This window comes from Acinonyx jubatus, chromosome F2 (assembly GCF_027475565.1).
Source record: "Acinonyx jubatus isolate Ajub_Pintada_27869175 chromosome F2, VMU_Ajub_asm_v1.0, whole genome shotgun sequence".
Taxonomy (NCBI): domain Eukaryota; kingdom Metazoa; phylum Chordata; class Mammalia; order Carnivora; family Felidae; genus Acinonyx; species Acinonyx jubatus.
In genome coordinates, this window is record NC_069394.1 from 75,438,514 (window position 1) to 75,449,244 (window position 10,731).

A 10,731-nucleotide genomic window follows, 5' to 3' on the forward strand; every position below is an offset into this window, starting at 1 on the left:
TCTCTCTCTCTGCTCTCAGAAGGAACCAGCCCTACTGACATCTTCGTCTTGGGCTACTAGTCTCCAGAACTGTGGAAACAATAACACTCTCTCATCTAAACCACCCAGTTTGTGGTAATTTGTTTGTCAGACCCAGGAAACTAAAACCATTGCTCCATCTGAAAAGGGAGGGAGTGAACAGATCGATTTCACCAGCCTTGGGGACCAAGACCTCCATTCTATGTAGTCATTGACAGAGGCTCTGAGTACATGCCTGGCCCTGGGAACCTGTCTATGGTGATGGGGGGGAGGGACTGCATCTGTCAGACAACGAACAAATATTCACTAAGCATCTATTATGTGTCAGGCACCAAGCTAACACATGCACTAGAGCCATGAACCAGAAGACACAATCCCCGTGACCCTGAATCCAAGTCTCCCAGGGAAGATCAGCTCTAAACAAGTCACGACAAGTGTGAGGCATGCTGTGGAAAGTCAGCAGCTGCCCTGGGAAAATTAGATTAGTCTGTGGGCCAGGGGAGACTTCCATGAGCAAACAAGGAGAAAGGAGTGAGGGTGAGGAATTACCAACAAAGAAAGGTGGGTGGGAGGAGGTGGTGTACCTGCTCCAGGCAGGACCAGCACAGAGCTCACACTCTCTGGCCTTCTCAAGGGAAGGGAGAGCCGAGACAGCCAGAAAGGGCGGAATGGAGGGTTGGCAAGTGACGGAGTGAACACATCCTCCATGATACAGTGATAGTCGCCATTCACAGCCCGTGGAGACCACACAGGGCTAAGGAGGTAATGCTCACAGCAGCAACAATAGCGCGAGTTTCAAAGCAACCGTACCTTCAAGACTCACATCATGAGTGATGTGCCAGACTTCAGTTATATTTGGATATCTGTTGGGCCTGATGGCATTCTTTCTGTTTCCTATTTAACAATGGAGTTTAGCAGGCTGAGAACTGAAATTATGAACAAGCACACGTTACTTAATCTAGACCACAAACCCAGGTTTCCTTTTCAACAAGTGTTGGCCATTAGGTTCCTATGAGAAACTGTGTTCTTATTTGTGTGCTTGCTGATTTATTTGAAAATAGCGAAGAACACTTTGACAAGTACCTTAAACAAGACGAAAGCAAAGAGACACAGAACATGGAATACCCGCAGGATTTGTTTCTGAAGAGTGATGTGAACATTCTGTGAATGCGTGAGGGAACTGGGGTCTTCCCTAGATCTCGTCCCATGTGCTGACTGTATGGAGGGAACTGGAGAGGTCAGATCAATCCCATTCACCCTCAAAGCATTCGATTTTCACCTGATGGAACTTGAAAGCCTTTGTCTCACATTATTCGTGTTCACACCCAACTTCTTGAAGGACAAGAGAGCACAAGGGTTCCAATGTCCTTGCCCACAGAAAGTCAAGGTCAATGTTGTTCAGGACCAGTGTTCTCTCTCCCAAACCCCACACTTAGCACACTGCAAGGTATGATAAGAAGCTTCCTACCCAGTTTTTCACGAGAGAAGATGAACCGACAAAATATCTCATGTACACCAGTTCTGGCCAATTGATCCAATTCAATCAAACCAATATTCTTTGAGCACTATAGCAAGGATTGCTAGCTGTATCTCAAAATCCATTTTTTCCTTATTTTTGGTAAAAGGAATCAAGCACATTTCCCAGTGTCTGTTGTAGCCACCTGTGGACCACATTACTGTTCTAACCACTGAGGTAGAAGCAGGAGTCTTGTACGGTTCTTTCAAGAAGACTCATTAATAAGGAGGGGTTCCTTTTTCCCCCCTTCTTCCTCCTTCACGTCCTAAAATGTGGTTCAATGGCTTTGCAGCCATCTTGGACCATAAGGTGATCCAGGGAATGGGAGCCAGCCACAGCAGAATGAAAAGATGGAAGAATTCTGAGTCTCAGCATTCAGATCCACCGTATCAACCCTGGACTGTATTTCACATTTTTTAGGAAGAAAGAAATACATTTAAGTCCATTTTTCACGTTTCGGTTATGTGCAACAGAAATTATCTGAGAGAAACACCTGCTATTTGCCAGGCATTACACTAGAAACAAATCTCCCTCCACCTTCCCCACCCCCAATACACACATACAGACAAAAAGTAAATAGTTTGGGTATTTCGACAATGCCTGATCTACTGAACCAATCACAAATAGATCACACTGACTATAAACATCTCTTCTAAAGATTTTAGAGAAATGCTCAAGGGACCCCAAAATTTTATGAAACGTTCTCAAATCCGTGACTTTAGAACAGATTCTTCTCCGACACAGAGTGGATTTTTTTCACCTGTATCTACAAAGGGAGGTCTAGCTTCCCATCGCTTTCTGCATTGAAAGACCATTCTGCTGAAAATAATTACCTCAAAACCAGTGGGAACATTTTTCCCTCTCCATCCTACCTGTTAAAAAGTAAAGCTCTGGAAGCCTATATTTTTACTTCACTTTTCCTTGGGAAGCCTCTTGATAATAAGTGAAATGTCTGTGACCTTGATAAGCTTTGAATTATGCTGTTAAAATAAAGCCTTTTGTAGTTTCCTGAAGGGTGTTTGGATCTGAACTGTAAAAGAAAAAAATTGCTTCGATATTGATGCCCATATTAAATTGGCCCTTTTACCAGAATATAATGGAAGTTCTCTACTCATTTTGCCAAGTGCAGGCATCCCTCTGTAAGTCTAAAGCCTTTAACTGATGAATAACAATAGTACATTCTGTGACTAAAGTAAAGTTTGACAAAAATATGTCAAACAGGCATGTAGACGTAAGGAGACACAATAATTGCCTATATTGAAGAGTTTTTCCTTTAAGATTTATCTTTGGAAAAGCAAAGGCCAGATTGCCTTTTGAGCTACAGGGATTTAAGTATTCAAATCATGTGTAAGAAAAGCAGGGAACACCCAAGGCCAAGGTTAAGCCAGGAGGGGTTGGTCAGCTCTGGTTCCCCCCACCACCACCCTCAGGGCTCCCAGCAGAGGCTGACCAGGGGGTGTCCAGGACCAAGAGCACTGTCCTCAGCATTCCCCACAGGGTGCACCTGGGACCCTGTGAACATGCCTACTCCATTCGGTCAAGTTCAACACACCTTCCCTGGCCTCGTGAGGTGGTTTTGTCTCTGTGGCCCGTAGCAGTTGCTTGTTTGAGCCCTTTGTAAATAATTAGTCAGCATTAAATCTCTTCTCTTTTCTCTCGATTTCACTTCCAGACAAGTGGGGTGGAGGCCAGGATCTGGGGAGATAGATGTGGCTTTGAGCTCAGCTCTGGCTCTTTACTGCCTGTTGATCACAGCGCTCTGGGGCCAGCTTGGGTTACAAAACTCAGCTCAAACAGGAGAAGGCAACCTAACTGAGCTAGGACAGCTCTTAATGAGTAAGGCGGAGTAAGGCAGCCACTGGATGGAGATTCTCGAACTGAATGGCTCCGATCTGACCAGCACCTGCTCTGGCCAATCCTTCCCACAGCAGGGAAGGAAATAGGAGGGGTGAGGCTTTGCCAGGTGAGGTCTTTCACTCTTCTCAGAGAGTACAACCTGAGATATGGGAACTTTCCTTTGATTTGGAAGGCAGAATACATAGGACCTATTTTAAGTTTTAGCATCTTGACCTACCTCTAGGATAGCCTGGGGGAAGCTCACTGCCTTCTGAAGTAGGGATTCAAGTCTTCCTGTCTCCCTCTCTTATCAGGAAAACATCGATTAATTTTGTATTGAAAGGAGTAAAAGATTATCATTAGGAAAAGGGAAGGCATGATGGGCTAAATTGTGTCCTGTCCTCACCCCCCAAATTCATATATTGAAGGCCTGACCCACAGTCCTCGGAAAGTGACCTTATTTGGAAATAGGATTATTGCAGATACAATTCATCAGGATGAGGTGATACTGGATAGAGTGGGCCCTTCATCCTATGTGACTGGTATCGTTATAAAAAGGAGAAATTTGGACACACACACACACACACACACACACACACACACACACACGAGGAATGCCATGCAGAAATGACGGCAGAGATTGGAGTGATACTCTAGAAGTCCAGGTACATCAGATATTGCCAACAAGGACCAGGCATGGACTGGATTCCCCCTCACAGCCCTCAGAAGGAACCAGCCCTGCTGACACCTTGATCTTGGACTTCTAGTCTCCAGACTGTGAGACAATAAATTTCTGTTTCTTAAACAACCCAGTCCACCGCACTTCATTACGACAGCCCTACGACACTAATACAGAAGATGCCTAGCTAACCAAAGGCCCTGAACAACCTCGAAGCAGTCACGCGTGTTTAGAGCCCAGGGCCCTCCAAGCCCAGCTTTGTGCCCACAGAGAGTAACAGTGAAGGCTAGGCTCCTCTCCAACCCTTAACCACAAGTCTTCTGTCCACGGACTGTGTGAACTGTCTCCCATCATGCCCATTTAGGGAAGAATGACCTAATGACCACTTCCTGAGGCCAATCCTACTCTTCTCCCTGTGTCACCAAGAAGGAAATTGGGTTTAGAGAACTTGGGTGCTCACCATGTTTGCACCGTGGGTGTGCATTTCAAAGCCAGGCCAGACTCGGGCTCCAGACTCTACACCCCACCTTTGTCATAAACCGTGGCACAGGCACCAGGCATTTGGAGGCATTCATTTTAGTGTCACCATCAGACTCCATCATGACCAGATAGGAGAAATCCTTCTAGTAAAGAAGCCTACAGTAAGAAAACAGGCCTTCACAAGTTGAAGACCACTGCTGTAAATCCCAAAGGATATGTGTTCCCTGAGCTGACCGGCCCTATCAAGAATACCAGGATGGAGGCACCTGGGTGGCTCAGTTGGTTAAGCATCTGACTCTTGATTTTAGCTCAGGTCATGATCTCACAATTCATGAGTTCGAGCCCTGCATCAGGCTCTGTGCTAACACCATGAAGCCTGCTTGGGATTCTCTCACTCCCTCTCTCTCTGCTCCTCCCCTGCTCACTTTCTCTCTCTCTCTCTCTCTCTCTCTCTCAAATAAATAAATACACAAACAAACAAACTAAAAAATATAATTAAAAAAAAAGAATACCAGGACAGGGATGAAAGCCAAGCCCCACCCACAGGAGACCTGGCCTAGAATGTTCTGAAGAGAGTTAACATCTCTGTGCAGAAAAGCCATGCACGGGCCACCAAATCAATCACATCAGCATATCTTGAGGTAGCTCCTCAAGGTGCATTTACCCACATTTGTGATGAAATGGCCAATGTTTCAATTAGACTGTTTATAGATTGGTCCTTTTCTGCTATTTCCATGTGTTAGGCAAATGAGCGGGCCTTGGGGCCAGGAAATGAAGATTTCGGTGTCTAAAAATAATGCCTAACACTTGCAAGGCATTTAAAATGTGCTGGGTTCTTAATTACCAAACCACCTTACAAAAGAGGTGTTTTATCTGCATCACATACATGGCAATGGAGACCCCAGGAGGTAAACGACCCTCTCCTGCCCTGCAGTTCTCTGAGAGGCCCTTCCCAACAAGTGCGCATGTCTCAGGAATCCAGACTTCCAGTATGACTGAGGGGACAAGAGGCCGCGGACCTCCTCCCGTTTGACCCGTTCCCAATCTCTGATCTCCTTAGGAAGCCCCATAGCAGCCAGAGCCAACCCCAAGGGCTAGACCTTCTGTTCTGGGCCTTAGGAGGAAACGAATTACGCTCTCCTCATTCTTTCTTTAGATTTGATTTCCTTCCCTATCAGGGTGGTAAGACCTGGGGAGAAGATAACAGGGTGTAGACTTAAGGGAAAGAGACCACAATTGCAACTGGGATATCTTGAGTATTGTGAGACCTGGGCCTTCCAGGTCTTGGTAAAGGATGCCCCAGTGTGGCCGGCCTGCCTGACGAGCCTGCAGCACTCACTCAGGGCAGAGCCTGTAGAAACAGAAGGCATTTGACCCCTTGTTCTTTGCACAAAACCTTCAGAGGCCTTTTCTCTTCTGTGCCGAACAAGGCGCCAACTGTGTGGTATCTACTCTGAAAATGCTGTTCTAATCTATTCATATTGAAATCTGAATAATTATAAATCAATAGTAACACTTCACCACCCCCTAATATTACTAAAAATGTTTCCTTTAACTTATTCTAGAGACTGGTGTATGTATCCTAAACAAATGTTATCATTTCGATATACTCCTTGGGAAAGCCTTGTCTCAAACATCAAGGAACTTGAGATGTGACTAATGCAACTATTTGAAACAAAGCAGGCATCCGTCAGTCTTCGTTTTCTTAATGGGCATGAAAATGTTACACCCATATTCACTAGCTTTACATATGACATAAGACAAGGAATTTGAAATTCTGAGCTTTGAATCCTTGGAGTAATAGAAAAGCTGCTGAGTGTTTTAGGAGGATTCATTTTAAATTACTTAATGTTAACTGTAAGGACCTCATCTTTCTCTAGACAAGTTAGGGACCATCCATTCATTTGACAGCCAATGTCATAGACCTTCTTAGCTCTGGTACTTTGTTGCAATAAGTAATATTTATATTAATGTCCTTGAAATGCTATAAAATTTTGAAACACCTTCTCGAGGGAAAACAAAAATTATTTTCATTTGCACTTGAGTGTGTTTCCATTATTCAAGTACAGGTATTGCATGTGTGCTATTCTGATATTAATTCATATATTAGCAGGATGTATAATTAATCGGAATTCGGCATTCACCAACCGTGCATAGAAAGCAGAGGTGTGCTCATAGAATGTTCTAGCAATGATACCTCTTGTTGATCTTTTTTTTCTGTTTTATAGTTACTAAAATTCTTTTGTGACTAAGTAAATCAACCTGGAATAAAATAATCCAGTGGGTGGAGTTTATACACCACTGACAACTGAAATGCCACAACTCACTTTTTTATAAGTTAATGGTTTGTGCTGTTCACTTCCTGCCTGACTTGACTAGTTGTCATAGGCCTGCCAAACTCCTCTAGCGTTTCCTTGTACTGAAGAAATCCCTCAGCTGTGGTAATGCCCCAGTCTCCGTTTCTCTTTTTTTTTTTTTTTTTTGAGAGGGAGAGAGAGAGCGTGCCAGGGATCAAGGGGCAGAGAGAGAGAGAAGCGGGGCTCCCCCGAAGTGGGGCTCGTGCCCCCCCAAAGCGGGGCTCGTGCTCACCCAAAGCAGGTCTCAAGCTCACCCAATGTGGGACCTGAACTTGTGAACCGTGAGATTGTGACCTGAGCCAAAGTCAGACGCTGAACGACCGAGCCACCCAGGTGCCCTGTGTTTACACGTTTCTAAGGGTGTTGTTTGGCTTTTACGTTATGTTGCTATTAAATTATTCTAAGACACTGAATACAGCAAATATAAACAGAAAGGAAACACCTGTTACTATGGTGTCGATGGCAAGCAATTTACCAATCACTTCGAGCCTACTCAGAATCCACATTACAAATTCTAAACACATAAATTATGGTTGTCCAAAAGGAAGAGAGAGATTTCATAGTGTGTTTTAATGAAGGTATTATGCCACTAATTTCAAATATACCAAGCGAATTGAGGCGATTGGGGATTTATTAAGAAGCTTTAGCAGTAGGAGGTTTACCTGGACTGGGTTTTCAGTCTATGAGGCCAGGCTACGGGGTAAGGGGGCTCGACTCCTACCGCCAGTCCCTGCCGGGGCAATTTCACTGTGTGGCCCTCTGGAGATCAGCTCCGATCTCTCTAGTGTCCAGATCTTTGTCACAGCTCCTGGGGCTGCCGAGCAGCCTTGTCTCCAATCCTCAGGGGAGTCCGAGAGCCAGCCATGTACCCATATCCCCACCCGGAGGCTCCCGCTCCATCCCACATAAAGCTACTGACGGCCACCCACACAGGGATGACACCAAATATGCTACAGACGGTGCGGGTCTCCCAGCTCAAATGAAGTCCGCGTGTCAGATCCAGGACAAGTAAGATCTACTTGTTTGTATGTTGTGTGCTCGCAATGTACTAAGCACTGTAGGTGGTGGCCTTCCACAGCCCTGCCCTTCCTATTCTCAGTTGACAGGTGGCAACGGGAAGGTGGCAGTGCAATAGCTCACACAGGCTTGGGAGACTCGGAGCAGGTGTTCTGAGCCGGAGCCACTGGCCCCTGCCTCGGTGCAGGGACCTCGGGGACCAGCCACATCCTTCTCGCTAGGGAGGGGGTACAGGGAACACAGCACTGAGCGAGGTAGGAGGGACCTCTCGCCTGCGCACCTAGCAAATGCATTGAGCCTGGGGGACCCTGTGTGTCCTGTTGCTCCTGCCAGCTCCACGGCAGTCAGAACAGCTAGTCACCTCATCGAAATGCAAACAAACCTCCTCTTGAACTGATAAGGAAAAAAAATCTAAGATAGTATCTAACATTCAGGCAGCACTTTAGTGTATGGATATAAGGAGCTCTGAGGCACCTGCCTGCAGACACACGCCCGGGGGGGGGGGAGGGCGGGCTTCCAGCTCGGGGCCCGCGTGCTGTGATCCCTCTTCCTGTGAACTTGCCCTAACACGTCTGTGCCTCTCCTCTCAGTCTACCCACTCCGCAAACGAGGAAGACGTTTGCAGCTTGAGTGGTAACTTATTGAACGTGAAAACCTGCATGAGTCCCTAATATATCCCCACTCCGTCTTGTTCCCTGAATATTCTTTTCCTGTTCTTTGATGTGGTTCTTCTCATTTCTGTCATCCTGTGTTAGACTGTCCCGAGAGCCTCCTAAGTGGCCTTCAGGCATATAGCAAGTCCTGCCCCACGGTGAGCCACTCTCCTATTTGCCTCCATTGTCAATAAATGTCAGCTGTTACTTCTAAAACTAAGCTTATGCCTGCTACTGCTCTGCCTAACACCCTCCAAGTGTCCCCAGGGCTTTAGCGCTCATCTCCCAGGTGCCACGCATGGCCCACAGGCTCTTGAACTTAAGAACAAGTGTCCAAGCAACCTCTCAAAACTAGAATATCTTAGAAACATCTGCCAAAATGCTCCACGAGAAAAATTAGTTCACTCACCTCCCCCACAGTAACCAAGACTAGACGTTATTTAGCTCAGGCCTTTCCTGCTTCCTTTACTCATCTTTGACATCTTTTCCACACCATTAAGCAATCTTCTGTGTCTAAATAGAAGTGAAAGATACCTTCCCTTTGAAACACCTAGTAAAGTTTCCTAAAACTTAAATTTTAATTACCATCCCCCCCCCCAAAAAAAGACCAGGAAAAAACAAAATCACGTATTTTACCTGTAATTTCCAAAGCGTCTGTAGAAAGTCCCCAGCTGCTTCCAGAAGGTCTTAACCAAGAGGGCTACAGTTTGGAACGTTCAGAGCCAAGGGCTTGGCATCGTGTGGCATCCTGTTGCTGAGATGCAGCTTAGGAGTAAACCTGGCTTTTGTTTTGTGCGGGTCAAAGGAAACAGCGATGTTTGCATTGTCCTGTGTGTTACCTGTAGCAACAGCAAACACTTCACATAACCCCCAAACCACACAATGACCAAGGACACAGCTACGGTGAGATTCAGGACTGTTACTATGGATCAGTGAGTAGATTGCTCTTATTCTGATTTTTTTTTTAACATTACAAACTCTGGCACACATCACTGCTTTCCCTGGTCTTTCCAGTTGCCTGTAATGTCCAATAAAATAACCTATTCTAGATAAAATTAAATTTTATTAAATGGTCAACAAAATAACCGATTTTGTTCCTTTTTCTAACCAATAGGTCCTTTGTGGCATACGAATATAATTTGGCATATGAGCGTATGAGCATTTTACCTTATTTTGAAGTTGATGTTTTGAACACTTATCTTGAAAAGTATGTTTTAGTTTAGACACCGGGAAGTCGGGTCAAGTCCCCATAATAAGTGAATCGGTTCAATTTAACAGATGTTTGTTAACTACCTGCTCCATTTAAGGCATGTGTCTGAAAAAAAAGAAAAAAAAAAGGTCTGACTTCAAAGAGTTCGTGAGTCAGTATTTTTTGTACTAAATGATTACCGAATGCACGTATTATCTCTACTGTTCAGTTATTCTTTCAACAACCACGTATCAGTTCCCACCAGACAGAGCAATTGCTGAGAATGCCAGCAGCCCGGGGAGGTGGAGCCCCAGAAGGAGACAACTGAACCCCATTGTGTGTCCTCATCATTACCTTCATTTTGGCCACCAGAACGCCTGGCTGAAGGCCTTGTATTATTCTGTGGGGTTTTTGAATGGCTTTATTGAAGGATAATTGATATACAAGGAACTATACATGTTTATGTGTACAACTGGATGAGTTTGGACGTACACAAATACCCATGAAACCACCATCCACAATCAAGGGAGTAGACATAACCATCGCCTCCCAACGTTCCCTTGTTTGCCTTTGCTTTGCGTTTGTTTCGTAGTAAAAATACTTAACACGAGACCTACCCTCTTAAATGTTGGGGTGCACCGTATAATATGTTAATTTTAGGTACCGTGAGGTACCAGGATCTCTAGCGTTTATTCATCTGGCATAAGTGAAATTATAACGACTGAGCAGCAACCCTCCATTCCCCCACCCCCAGGCCCTCGCCATCACCGTCGTATCCTCTGCTTTTATGAAGCTGACTATTTTCGTTACCTCATGTAAGTGGAATCACACATTATTTATCCTTCCGTGACCAGTTCATCTCACTTTGCATTATGTCCTCCAGGTTCATCCATGTTGCTGCAAATGTCAGTGTTTTCTTCTTTTTCAAGGCTGAATAATATTCCATTTTATGTGTGTATGTATTACGTTTTCTTTTTGCACTCACC

General features: G+C 45.1%; 1 protein-coding gene across 1 annotated transcript in view; it reads right to left on the minus strand.

Moving 5' to 3' along the window:
• RP1 (RP1 axonemal microtubule associated) overlaps window positions 1–9,295 on the minus strand; it is a 198,362-nt gene extending 189,067 nt beyond the window's left edge. Inside the window, exon 1 of the mRNA XM_053208184.1 lies at window positions 9,193–9,295. The gene's annotated coding sequence lies outside the window, so the exon portion shown is untranslated. The remainder of the gene's footprint in view (window positions 1–9,192) is intronic.
• Between the last annotated feature and the right edge of the window lie 1,436 nt (window positions 9,296–10,731).